The sequence below is a fragment of the Schistocerca piceifrons genome, unplaced genomic scaffold (assembly GCF_021461385.2).
Source record: "Schistocerca piceifrons isolate TAMUIC-IGC-003096 unplaced genomic scaffold, iqSchPice1.1 HiC_scaffold_1682, whole genome shotgun sequence".
NCBI lineage: Eukaryota > Metazoa > Arthropoda > Insecta > Orthoptera > Acrididae > Schistocerca > Schistocerca piceifrons.
In genome coordinates, this window is record NW_025727548.1 from 3484222 (window position 1) to 3498522 (window position 14301).

General features: G+C 37.9%; 1 long non-coding RNA gene across 2 annotated transcripts in view; it reads right to left on the reverse strand.

The window, feature by feature from the left end:
- LOC124735539 overlaps nt 1-14301 on the reverse strand; it is an 80956-nt gene that overhangs the window by 54369 nt on the left and 12286 nt on the right. For both annotated transcript variants that reach the window (XR_007009442.1, XR_007009443.1), the window contains exon 2: nt 10739-10956. This is a non-coding gene — a long non-coding RNA (uncharacterized LOC124735539). The remainder of the gene's footprint in view (nt 1-10738; nt 10957-14301) is intronic.

A 14301-nucleotide genomic window follows, 5' to 3' on the forward strand; every position in this document is an offset into this window, starting at 1 on the left:
TTACTTAAAAGGATATTGTGATTTACACAGTCAAATGCCTTTGACAGATCACAAAATATACCAGTTGCCTGCAATTTTTTGTCTAATGAATTAAGTACATTTTCACTGTAAGTGTAGATAGCCTTCTCAATATCAGAACCTTTTAGAAATCCAAACTGTGACTTTGACAGTATGTTATTTGAGATAAGATGGTTATAAAGACGACTGTACATTACTTTTTCGAAAATTTTTGAGAATGCTGGCAACAGTGAAATTGGACGGAAATTTGATGCTATTTCTTTATCTCCCTTCTTAAACAGTGGCTTAACTTCAGCATATTTCAGCCATTCGGGAAATATTCCACTGATAGACGACTGGTTACACAGATAGCTTAATATGTTACTTAGCTCAGAATCACATTCTTTAATTAACTTTGTTGATATTTCATCATACCCACTAGATGTTTTTGATTTTAAAGATTTTATGATGGACATTATTTCTGTTGGGGTAGTGAGGGTCAAATTCATATTATGGAAGTTACTTGAAATGTCTGGTCTAAGGTAATCCATAGCAGCATCTACCGAACCTGACAACCCCATCTTTTCAGTAACAGTTATAAAATGTTTGTTAAAAAGTTCTGCAACACTATACACATCTGTCACCAATGCATCATTTACTCTTAATGCTATTTGTTCCTCTTCATGTCTGGTTCTACCGGTCTCCTCCTTCACTATATCCCATATTGTCTTTATTTTGTTATCTGATATGACTATCTTTTCCTTGTAATATATTTGCTTTGACATCCGTATTACAGTCTTTAATATTTTGCAGTATTTCTTATAATGTGCTATAGCATCAACATTGGAAATGTTTCGGATTGACAGATACAGTTTTCTTTTTGTTTTACAAGATACCCCTATTCCTCGAGTAATCCATGGCTTCTTTGTAGACTTTGCTCTAACCTTGGTAAGTTTTGGGGGAAAGCAGTGTTCAAATAAGGTAAGCACTTTATTAGCAAAAATGTTATATTTTTCATTCATGCCATGAGCACTGTAAACATCAGTCCAGTGAATGTCTCTGAGGAGTGTCCTAAAATAATCAATTTTTGGCTTACTGATTACCCTCTTGAGCTCAGATTTAACAGATTTTATATCTTGTTCAGTATTAACATTCTTCACGCAGTATCATATCTCCCCTCTCATCTTCATCTATGTCCTCTTCTGTGTCCTTAATAGTGTGCTCAAGTACATCATCCTTGTATAGACCCTCTATGTACTTCTTCCACCTTTCAGCTTTCCCTTTTTTGCTTAGGACTTGTTTACCATCTGAGCTCTTGATATTCATACAGGTGGTTCCCTTTTCCCTAAAGGTCTCTCTAATTTCTCCATAGGTAGCATCTATGTTACCCCTAGTGATATATGCTTCTACATAATTACATTTGTCCTCTAGCCATTCCCACTTAGCCATTTAGCATTTCCTGTTGATCTCATTTTAGAGACATTTGTATTCCTTTTGGCCTGTTTCATTTACTACGTTTTATAGTTTCTCCTTTCATCAATTAAATTCAGTACCTCTAGTCCTCATCCTCTTACCTACTTCATCCTCTGCTGCCATCACTATTTTGTCTGTCAAAAGTAGCCATTCTTCTTTCATGGTATTCCTTTCCTCTGTTCTTGTCAACTGTTCCCTAACGCTCCCTCTGAAACTTCATACAACCTCTAGTTCCTACCTTTCTGCAGTCTCTTCAGTTTTAACCTTTAGTCATAACCAATAAACTGTGGTCAGAGTTGACGTCTGCCCCTGGAAATGTCTCACAATTTGAAACCTGGTTCCTAAATCTCTATCTTACCATTATATAATCTATCTGACACTTTCCAGTGCCTCCAGGTCTCTTCCACATATACAACCTTCTTTTGTGACTCTTAAACAAAGTGTTAGCAATGATTAAGTTACACTCTATGCAAAATTCTACTAGACAGCTTCTTCTTTCATTCCTTACCCTCAGTCCATATTCACCTACAACTTGTCCTACTGTCAAATTCCAGTCATCCATGACTATTAAATTTTTATCTCCCTTAACTATTTGAATAATGTCTTTTATCTCATCATACATTTCTTCAATTTCTTCATCATCTGTGGATGTAGTTGGCATACCACTGGATTACCCATATTTGATTTATATACATGTATTCACCTGACCTGAAGTCTTTTTTAAATAGGATGCCATCATCATGTAACCACACAGTAAAGCTCGGGAAAAATTAGGACTGTAGTTTCCCCTTGCTTTCAGCTGTTCACAGTACCAGCACAGCAAGGCCGTTTTGATTGATGTTACAAGGCCAGATCAGTCAATCATCCAGACTGTTGCCCTTGCAACTACTGGAAAGGCTGCTGCCCCTCTTCAGGAACCACACATTTGTTTGGCCTCTTAACAGATACCCTTCCATTGTGGTTGCACCTACGGTACGGCTATCTGCATCACTGAGGCACACAAGCCTCTCCACCAAAGGCAAGGTCGATGTTTCATGGGTGTTACTGAATAATATTTGGGGAAAACTGGAAGTATCAAGAGAGAGAGGTGGTCAGGTGGCGGGTTGGGGTGGGGAAGAGAGAGAGAAAAAGAGAGAGAGAAAAGAGAGAGAGAGAGAGAGAGAGAGAGAGAGAGAGAGAGAGAGAGAGAGAGAGAGAGAGAGACAGAGAGAGAGAGAGAGAGAGAGAGAGATAAAATTGTTTGGATTTTTACTACAATTACCATCGTTCAGTAAGTTAATTCTACCTATTGCTGAACAAATGACAGCGTCCTAAATTTTTTAAAGGTCAACCATGGCACTGAAGAAGCAAGAATTCATTTGTGTTTTTAGGCTTTCCTGGCAGATGATAGTATGTGGTGCGGATGGCCATGGCCACCTGAAAATGGACAGTTAGCATCCTGAAATATTGGACCATTTGGATGATGGCACCAGGTTTAATACCTGAGATTCTGAGAGTTTATTTAACTAAAATGTCAACAGTGTGTACTGTGAAACACATTGTGTATTATATCCATTTGCAGTGATCTGGAAAGTATTCTTATTACAATATGGAGAAAAAGATCTCTCAAGTAGTATGCTGAAAAGCAAATTACTCTGTTACAAGCCTTTAGAAATTCAGAGGTACTAATAACAAAACACTCTGGAAATAAACCTAATTATTAGTGAAGCTAGATGTCAGGGAGGAGGTGGCAGTCTTAATATAATTTACTGAACAAAAAATTTTAATGTAATATCTTTTAACGCATAGACCACAATTTTCAACTCATAGTTAAAGGACAGTGACTAGTTTTGGTTGTTCTTCACAACCATCTTCAGATCATAACTTCACAAGATGATGATAATAAAGGTTGAAAACGCCCAGTGTCACTAACAAAAATTTGCATCGCAGGCCCATGATTTGCAACTGTATAGCATGTGTTATAGTGAGAGCAGTACAAGCAAGGGTAACAAGAATTGTCAGCTGTTCCATAGCCTAGCTAGCAGAGAAGTGATCCAGCATGGCATATAAAATAGTCATCTGCAGTGGTATTTTGGAACGTATACTACGTTTGAACATTATGAATTACCTCAAATAACATGACTTATTAACAAATAGCTACAATATATTCAGAAAATACTGTTCTTGTAAAATATAATTAGCTCTTTATTCTCATGAGGTAATGAGAGCTATCAACAGCAGATGTCAGACTTATTACATATATTTTAGATTTCTAGAAGGCTTTTGACACCATTCCTCACAATTGTTTTCTAAACAAATTCTATGCGTAATGAGTATTGCTTTTGTTGTGTGAACTTGGTTCATGAGTTCCAGTCAGAAAGATAACAGTTCATAGTAACTGACAGAAAGTCATCGAGTAAATCAGAAGTAATAACTGGCATTTCCCAAGGAAATGTGATAGACCTTCTGCTGTTCCTGATCTACATAAATGACGTATGAGACAATCCGAGCAGCCCTCTTAGATTGTTTGCAGATGATGCTGTCATTTACCATCATGTAAGGTCATCAGCTGATGAAAACCAAATGTGTAATGATTTATACAAGTCATCTATATCATGTAAAAAGTGGTAACTGACTCAAAATAATAAAAAAGTATGAAGTCATCCACGTGGGTGCTAAAAGACATCTGCTAAATTTTGATTACACGATAAGTCACAGAAATCTAAAGACCATAAATTCAACTAAATACTTAGAGATCACAATTACAAATAACTTAAATTGGAACAATCACATAGACAATGTTGAGAAGAGAGCAAACCAAGAACTGCAGCAGTTTATTGGCAGAACACTTAGGAAGTGCAACAGGTGTACGAGACTGCTTACACATGCTTGCCTGTCCTCTTCTGGGGTACTGCTGTGTGGTGTGGGATCTACATCAGCTGGGAATGGTGGAAGACATCAAAAAAATTCAAGAAGGGCAGCTGAGTTTGTATTATTGCAAAATAGCGGAGAGAGTGCTATTGACGTATGTCAACTGGGGTGGTTATCATTAAAAGAAGGGCATTGTTCACTGTGTCAGGATCTACTCATGAAATTTCTTTCTTTTGAATTTCTTCAGTATCCCTCTTCCCATTTAAAATTAAAGTTTCTGATTCATAAGACATTTAGGTTTGATTACAGTGGTTAAAAGCCTAAGTTCACTGAATTTAGAAAGCGATTTTTTATTATAAATATGTTTTTCATGCCTCAAATGAGCATGTATAGCAAATTTATGCCCTGAATGCATAAATGTTCATACCATATGGTCTATGGGTAATACTTTTTTGAAAATAAATTGCATTGAAGATACACCAATAAAACTGAATAACTAATAACAGAAGGCCATTTCCCAGCAGCTCAGTTCATTTCGCAAGTGGAGGAAAGTAAAGAACTGTGGTTAATGTAAACTCACCTGACTGTATTCAGTTTCTGGCAGTGACAATATAATCTGGTCATAAGAGCACTTAAAGGGCTGAAAATTATGGTTACAAAAGAACGTCTTGAAGGCTAGATTCAAGCTAAACATATTAGATTAAGAAAGGCTAAATATCAGGTGTATGCAATACTTTGTATCAAAGATGTAGCCATTAAGGGGCAGGCGAAGGTAGTTGCCCCTCTCTTCTTGCCTACAAAAAATCACCACAAATCAAACTTGCACCATTCCTAACCAAGCAGACAGATGCCACAACATGTTGTGAATATTCATTAAGAGAAAGTGCACCCAGAATCATTTACTGTGATATCTCAAAACTATTTCATCATTTGTCCAAAAATTAACATCTACTATCTTTCTGCCCCCCCCCCCCCCCTCCCTCCAGACCTGAAACTCAGATTTTGAGTATACACTTGCTTTGCACTTCATGACAGAATCAATGAATGACTATGAGTAGCAACTGCATACGCAAGCATGAGTTTTGTGGAAGTCCTGCAGCATCATGACCAGCACTGAGTCAACACTGCTGTGAAACAAGTGAGCACAGAATAGAACAGTGTTCTGCTAACTGAAATAAAATCTCATGTGAGTGCAGTGCTTGTCACCGCAGTTGGGAGATAGGAATATTCTGAACATCAAACAATGCTGACTTGTAGCCTTGGCCTGCTCAGTCACCATGTACATCTCCAATCGAGCATGTATGGGAAATCATCAGATGACAACCAGCTTTATCCACAACCAGCATTAATTATCCCTGTATTGACTCTGACCAAGTGCAACAGACATGGAACTCCACTCCACAAACTCATATCCAGTACCTGCACAACAAAATGAATGCATGTTTGCATTCAACATTCTGGCAGTTACATCAGTTATTAATGTACCAACATTTCACATTTGCAATGGTTTTTCTCATGTTTACATTAACCAGTGATTTTTCAACATTAATCACTTAAATATGTTACCTAGAAAAAATGAGTTCCTGAAATTTCATTACTCAACAGTTATTATTTCTTGGTGTTGGAACTTTTTATTCATCAGTTGACTGTTACTGCCAGTTCCACAAAACCTCATTTTATCTAGGAGGATATTGTGATTTACACAATCAAACAGCTTAGACAGGTCATGCAAAATGCCAACCTGTGATGTTATGTAGTATAATGTACATCGGTCAGTGTGTTAGTTGCTGTTGTGAGCTTTGCTTCTCCATGAAAACTATTGTACACAGCCATTATTGAAAAGAAATTGTTTCACTACTATGGTGGGCTCAAAAGAGCAAATTACTCCTATTAGGGTATAACTTTCCAGCTGTTTATGGCAGCTTATGCTCCATAACATTTATTTGACCGAAACTAGTAGTGAAGCGAATTGTGCAGATGAAGGTCCACGATGAATTTTAACAATTATTTTCCAGCTGAATATCCCCATCTGCAAACATACGTAGATTAAAAACATACCTGCTACCTAGGACTGATCATGTATAGCCCCTCCATTTGAATCAACAATGATGCTGTCCTGTCCCTCATTTCACTACGTTCCATATAGGACTACATTCAATATGGATTATGTCTATTGTTGCAATGATTTTTGATGTAAGGTGAACATTTATTGGTTTTCAAATGACTTTCTTAGTCATTTTGAGTCATTTCTGGAGTATGCAACTACTGCAGGATCTTTACCTGTTCTTGCCAACAGATACACTTCTCTTTGCCTTTCACATTATGCTTTAAACCAGATAGTGATCCATGTTTCTTTACTTGGATGTTTAATGTTCTTTTTGATTATTTTATGAGGAAAGCTGTTTTCAGACAACAATATGACTTTATCATGAAATAAATTAAATTTTATTTCACCATTTAATTCACTATAAATTTTTTCCCAGGTCATGTGTTGTAAACTATTCTTAAAATTTGTTGCCTCAGAATCATTAAATATTCTAACTTATTTACACTGAGGAGAATAAACGGTAAGCCACTACCATGTATATCTTAACTAACTGTGCATCGTGATCATAGAGTGTACAGTTATTTTCTAGCTTTGAGCTTCATCAAAGAAAACATGATCAATTATTGAACATTATTCTACTGTCTTTATGCTGTCATTTTGGAAATTTAATTATTGATATCAAACTGTGATGATATCAATAATAAAATTTCCAAAATGACAGCATCAAACTGTCATAGCTAACACTTGGTTCAAGAATCATAAAAGAAGGTTGTATACATGGCGGAATCCTGAAGATACTAAAGGTATCAGATAGATTATATAATGGTAAGACAGAGATTTAAGAACCATGTTTTCAATTCTAAGATATTTCCAGGCCAAGAGATGAATACACTAAGCAGATTCAGAAGGATGTAGGTTGCAGTACGTACTGGGAGATGAAGAAACTTGCACAGGATAGAGTAGCATGGAGAGCTGCATCAAACCAGTCTCAGGACTGAAGACCACAACAACAACAACAACAACAACAACAACATATCAAACTATGAATACCAAATAAGGTGTCCAGATGTCTTTTTCTATATTCACAAAATGCACATTGAAATAACCACAGACTGTTAACTGCTTCTTGTTGTCTCATAGATAGCATGATAAGGAATCCATATGCCCCACAAACAGATCAAAATTGCCCAGTAGAAATCTGTATACAGTTACAATTAAGGCTGAACTATTATTCAGTATTATTGAACAAGCACTCACTTCTACATGTTGATTTCTACAGAATCTACTCATTTCAATGTTTTTGCACTTGTGTTCTGTGTTTATATAATTATGTAGAACCTTAACCTTCATGCACATTAGTTCTACATAAGTAAGATGCCAGAGTGCAACCTTTATATATAACTGCTTTAACTGTGATGTCATTTAGTGTTCAGATAGGCACAAAACTCAGCTCTCACTAACTTTATGAAGGAGATGAAGATCCTTTTTACCTTATTACTCAGTCCTCTAATGTCCTGATGAAGGGAGCTAACATTATTTTTCTATGCATTGTTAAACATTTGCATTGATGGACTGTTATGAGAGTTCTTGGTAGAATATTTTATACATTATGAATGAAGACACATGTGACACCAATGTAATATTCTACAATATTGTAGAATACTAGTAAGTTCCTTCACAACAGGTTGCCTGAATCTTTTGCTAACCTAAAACACCACCTCACTGACACTAATAACCACAGGGATTTTGCTTTGCATGATTTTGGCCCATTGTGCATAGCTTTCTAGGTCAGTCAATTTATCAAGCTTTTGGAGCCAGTGGCTCCTCCTTCTGGCAGAAGAGTTGAAGGGGAAGAAAGAGGAGTGAAGGGAAAGGACTGGAGAGATTAATGGAAAGGGGTACAGTTTAGAAACGTCATCCAGAAATCTAGTTCTGGGTGACTTTTGTAAACTGTACCCCTTTCGTGTTTGCCTTACGGAGCACCGGTAATGCCAGTTTTATTCTGGGCACCACTCTGTGTGGAAGGTGAATCTAGATCAAGAAGTGATCACCAGTAAAAGTCATCAACCATTTTCCACTGAGCAGTGGGCATGTGGGATGGAGAGCACACAGAAAGATAAAGAAGAATGAACGACACTAATGCACTGCTGCAGTGAATGCTCCACCCTCTGTTTAGGGCTGTGTTGTTTATGAGAATAGTCACTCCTTCTTCAGCCTTCTCTGTCATAAGGACATATTTTTTTGTGGTAGCCACAACCATGTAGTCCAAGGGTGTCATATAGCTTAAAATGTATCTGCTGAAAAATTACACACTTTGATCTTCCCTAATTTAATAGTCATAGACCCACCACATGCGCCCAAAACCAGTTGATTATCCATTGTAGTATGAAAGCCGCCTTAGCAGTGAGGTTTTTCTGCTGTTTTCCCATTGTTATTCCTCCTTGGTGGGGAGTCTGCAACAAGGGAGGGTGAGAGGAACTTGCTGATCTCCAAGGCAGACATCAACATTGATACCACCTATAACATGGTCATCATCTGATTCATCAGATAGGATGAAGATCACATGGACTGATGGTTTTGGACCTGTTTTTTCTAGCCTGTTGTTTTTCATCCTCAGGTTCAAGTTTTGGGACATTGGTAAGGCTGTTTTAACAGATTTTTTTTTCTGTTTCTCTCTGACATGAAGGTGTATTATTCTTCCCAACAATATGCCCTGCAGCCACCATTGCTTCAGTTGTAAGTGGAAAGTTCAAGGGTACATATATAAGTGTAGGTTTGGCTCTGTTCAGCTGTTAGTGTCTGGTTGCCACTACAAGTCTTTTGTACAGGCTGGTATAGTTTTGAGATGAATAACTTCACTGAAGTAGGTGGCTGTGTGGCCCTATGTCTTCTTCACTTCAAAGTAATAGAAGCATTGGTAAACTTTATCTCCTGGATTCTGTGCTCTTCTTGGATTACCATTTTGCTTCCTCCAAAATGAATGGTAATTTACACACATGTGTGGGGTATTCATTTAGGACATCATTCATGGGCAGCTGAACCACATGTTCCGCATATAACCTGACCTTTGCAAACCATGGTGGTGTGATGTGTTGACATTTAAAGCTGCACTTAACATGATGTACATTTGGCAGCAAAAATAGTGGGCCACTGCTGAATACAACCAATGTAACACAGCTATGTTGCAGCTACTCTGAATGCTGAAATCCTGTGGGGTTTAGCCACCTGACTATACACAGCAACTACCACAAGAGACCACTGGATACCACTGCTCATAACGGCAGTCAGTCCAGATGTAAAATAATACCACAATACAATAAATATTAGAAAACAAGTATCAAACAATAGAAAATCCATGGTGGAACGTAACAATATGTGTGGCTTCAGCTGCCAGAGGCTGTAGTCATGTCTGTGAGAGTTGCATTTGTGTGTGTGTGTGTGTGTGTGTGTGTGTGTGTGTGGGTGTGTGTGTGTGTGTGTTATCTGTTTTCGACAAGCGCCTTGTTGGCCAAAAGCTCGTATTGTGACAGTCCTTTTGTCATGCCTATCTTCGACTCAGCATCTTCACTGTATGGTGAGAGAAAACAAGTTATTATAGATGAGACAGTCCCTAACGTTTTTAAATTAAACTTCATTAGAATATGTGACACTTCAGAAGTCTTATCCTGCTCTTTAAATGACATGTGTTGTCGTTCGTGATACGAATTTGAACCCACTGTTAACCAAACAAAGCTTGCATGTCTGATTGAGACTCGACTAGGCAATTAAGATGCATACACTATCGAAGTGTTCACCAGTATTGGTTTACGAGGCTAAATGTCCAGACTGGGAGATAAATGACAATACATTTCACACTGCACCGGCAACCCCATGACGCTTTCACTGGGCCTGAGAAATAACCCCAGAAGGTATGTAATAAAGTGCAACACACAAGTGCGTAACCCCATGAAGTGAAGTTGTGGTGATGGACGAGGAGTAAAACTCAGTACCTATATGAATTGATCAGGTGTCAGATATTAAGTATGTTCACCAATAGCATGATACTGGAACCTGAAATGACAATACAAATGATTTTTGCGTGCCAGGGATTCGAACCTGGTACCTTTCACTATTTTCTTGTGACTACAAAGAGACATGAAATGTTTATTGTCTCTTCACCAGTAACAAGATGTCACATTTTCAGGTAGAGGTAACACAATTTATAGTTCTGTGCTGCAAGGGACTCCAACCTTGCACATATCATCATTGTTGACCCCACGTAAAGTGGTGTCAGCTGCCAAATTGAAAACTCTTTGGACAATGATTAAAGTAATTAAATAGGGGTTTACTGTAAATTAGTGAATAAACTATGTTGTTGTAATCCTTCCCTACCTTGGTGTAATGATTCTTTGCTTCCTGGTCCACTCATTTCTACATCTTTCCTGTCTTGGCATTCTGTCCCAGCTTGGTCACCCATCATCTACATCTTTCTTGTCCTACGGTTCTGTTCCAGGATGGTTATCCAACATCTACATCTTTTCTGTCCTAGAATTCTCTCTCTGTTTTGGTCATCCATCTTCTACATCTTTACCATTGTATAAGTTTCTGTGCTGAAGGATGCTTAGTCATTTGTTGAATAACACAATTATAAGCACTGTATACAGCCTACATTACATGACAGAATTTCTAAATCTTGAGTATACAAATAAGATATCAGAAGATGGAAACAAATGATGTTTAAAAGTTATTTGAGAAAAAATGTGATGCAAAATTGTCTTATATATGTTTGGGCGATTAGTAATATTGATGAGATTTGGGAAAATAATGGCAAGATATCTTTGATTTTACTGTCTTAAGTTGAGTGTGCAATCAGCAAATAATATAGCAGCTGCAGTAGCCACCAGAAAGATCACAGGAGGCGCACATCGACACGCCCCAATTCTGTAGTAACACGGTTCACGTTTTCCGTCGCACTTCTGAGTAGACCGGGAACTGTCTCATAGGCATTCCCGATGTGAACTCACTGGACCCGGCCCATGCTGCCTGAGTTGTTCTTGTTGTTCCGCTGGCAGAGATCGCGGCCAAATTCTCGTGTGCCCTCTGGTGGACGGGACTCTATTTGCGGCAACTACCGTCCGTGACGCGCCGTGCCGATGTGCGCCTCCCGCGATCTTTCTGGTGGCTACTGCAGCAGCTGCAACAGTAAATTTACTATTGTTCTGACAGAAATAAAATCAGTTTATCACAATATGTCAGTGTTCATAGCTATATATCAGTACCTTGCCGTTCATGCTAGAATAAATAATTTTGGGATGAAATAAAAGTGCTACCTAAACTAGGACAATGAGAAGCATTTGTGATAAAAAAAGGTCAATCAGGCACAATGAGAAAAAAATATATATTTTTAAAAGTAAAACCATTTCATTACCTAAGCTAATGAAATGTAATATACAAGCTTTTATCTCTTAAGAAATAGAGAGAGATGCTGTGTTAGGTAATGGGATTGGTTTATTGCTGTAAATGTGATTTTGTATAGTCAGTTTTGTAAAAAAGGAACACAGCATGGATGTTTATCATTAAATGATTATATGATGATGTAGAAATGTATCAATGACAATGGAGTAAGGAATCAACAAAATGCTGTGACATAAATAAAGTGACAAAATATGGTAAATATGAGTTATATTATATGCAATAGAGACAATGAGGATCTGTAACATTATCCAGTCTTCATACTATTTTGTGATTGCCAATACACTCTTTCAGTTGACAAGGTTTCTTAGGAGAAGTAATTAATGAAAACACAGGCATAAGCAAATAATAAAGTCAACTACATAAAGGGAAATATGATTACAATATGGTAAAATATCTATGTGTGTCTAGGTAATGTTTGGTACTGTATGTGTAATTTATGGCACTTTACATAATAAACTGAATGAAATATTAATGTAAACTAAATACTACTACATAGTTTATTTTCTATGATGTTGAAAATTTCCTATTTATATCTTTGGTACTAGCAGTTTCATGTAATCACGCACAGAAAGAAAATATGTTCTGATAATTGGCCAATTACTGTATATGAAGTAAATGTGGGTGTTCTGACAGAAACGATCATAATAAAACCGTAATTTCCAAAAACATTGAGTAAAGTTTAATAAAACCAGTAATTTTTAGTTTAAATGAAAGAGACTTGAAGAACAGCTTCCACAATGTTTTGAAATATCTTGTCCTTCACACTATGGTGCCCTTCACAGGATTGGTGGAACAGGCGATTGGTGAAGAGGAGGAGGTTGGGCATGGAGGAGGAAAGGAGCACAGTGGCATAAGGATGAAAGACATGTGCGTGGTATCGATGAGATAGGAGTGGTTGTTGGGAAATGAGAAGGGGCGGGGAGGAGATGGTGGTATCGTTGAGGCTAAAATGTGCAGGTGGAAGAGGGGGTGGGTTAGGTAAAGGAGGGTGGAAAAGGAAAAAAGGGGTGAAGAGAAATATGAGGAAAGGAAGGAGAGGGAACCCTGATGAGGTAGAATGGGTGCCGTGTTTAAAGTTGTGTCATCAGTCTTATGACTGGTGTGGTTGGTTGGTAGTGTTGGGTCTTCCACAACATATTTAGACAGAGTTTAGTTTTTCTTCATTATTTTGTAAAAAGCTTTTATATACAACTGAAATCTTGTATTTGATACATAATTGGATTTTAATCATTTTGTAAAGGCTTAGAAGTAAGCTGTATTGCTTTACTAAAACAGGATGTTTTATGTATTTCTCCATATATGTATGTGCTGAGAAAAAGTGCAACTGACGACACTGACAGCAGTACCGCAGCCAAACTCTGGGACTTCAAAATGAGTGGACAGAGTGCACAATGACGTGTAGATTTAAAGAGATTTCAGCTGGACAGTGAGCCATATAAAATTTTTTAAAAAGTCAGCAAGAATTTAAGGAAAAATAGTTGTAAAATAAATCACATTTGCTTCAAAATTTCTGTTACCTCAATATATATGTTTGTCTACAAAACTGAACAGTACCTCTGTAGTTTTAGAATACTGATGATGAAATTAGTGTGGTATTGTACTACACATATTCTCAATGTTTTGGATGTTATGTAACGTGGCGTGGATAGTTACGATGCCACAACGTAGGTGCACGCTCTCGTAAGTAGGCACTAAGAGGGGAGACTAACTATGCCAACAACAGCGCACTCTGGCCGACGCTGTGGTGCTCAGCGAGGGCTGTCTTGATTTCTGGCTGTTTTTCATCAAGAACAGACAGCCTGGAAATATCGCTTCTGCTACCGAGTGGGCTAGTTTGCTATTGAGGCTTTGTATTAGTTATGTTCAGTTAGAGTCTGGACAGCAACAAGTATTTGTTAGTTTTGAGATTATGCAAAACAGTCATCCTAACTTCACAGGATTAGGTGTCTTCACACCTATGTGCTCATCCTGTCCAAAGTTATGTATGAATTCAATATTTACTTGTGTTTTTGACTCTATTAAAAGTGCTAAAGTTACATGCAGTACCAAAGTGCTTCACCTCTCCTGCTCCTACTTGCTCCTTCACTCTCAGCCTATATTTTGTTTGGTACTGATTTATCTTTTTTGTGCTGTCTCCGCGTGACTGAGTGCATGTGCACTCCCACCATTCCCTCTAAGAAATCATTTTGTGTCAACGATGGCTTCACAACAGGAACAGGCTCCACTGTTCGATATTGTACGGTTTCAGGCTCAGCAAATGACACCACTGCTTGCTGATGTGAATAGACTTGTCACACTACGAATTGCAGCTGCCTCGGCATCTCCGATGCCCCGCCTGTGCTACAGATGACGCATACCGTGCTGCCATTCCGTGCCTTCAATCTGGACTCTGAATGCTGGCCAGAATACACTGCCCAGCTTGAGGCTCAGTTCACCGCATGCAACATACCAGGTACAGAGCAGCTTGCCTTTTTCATTGC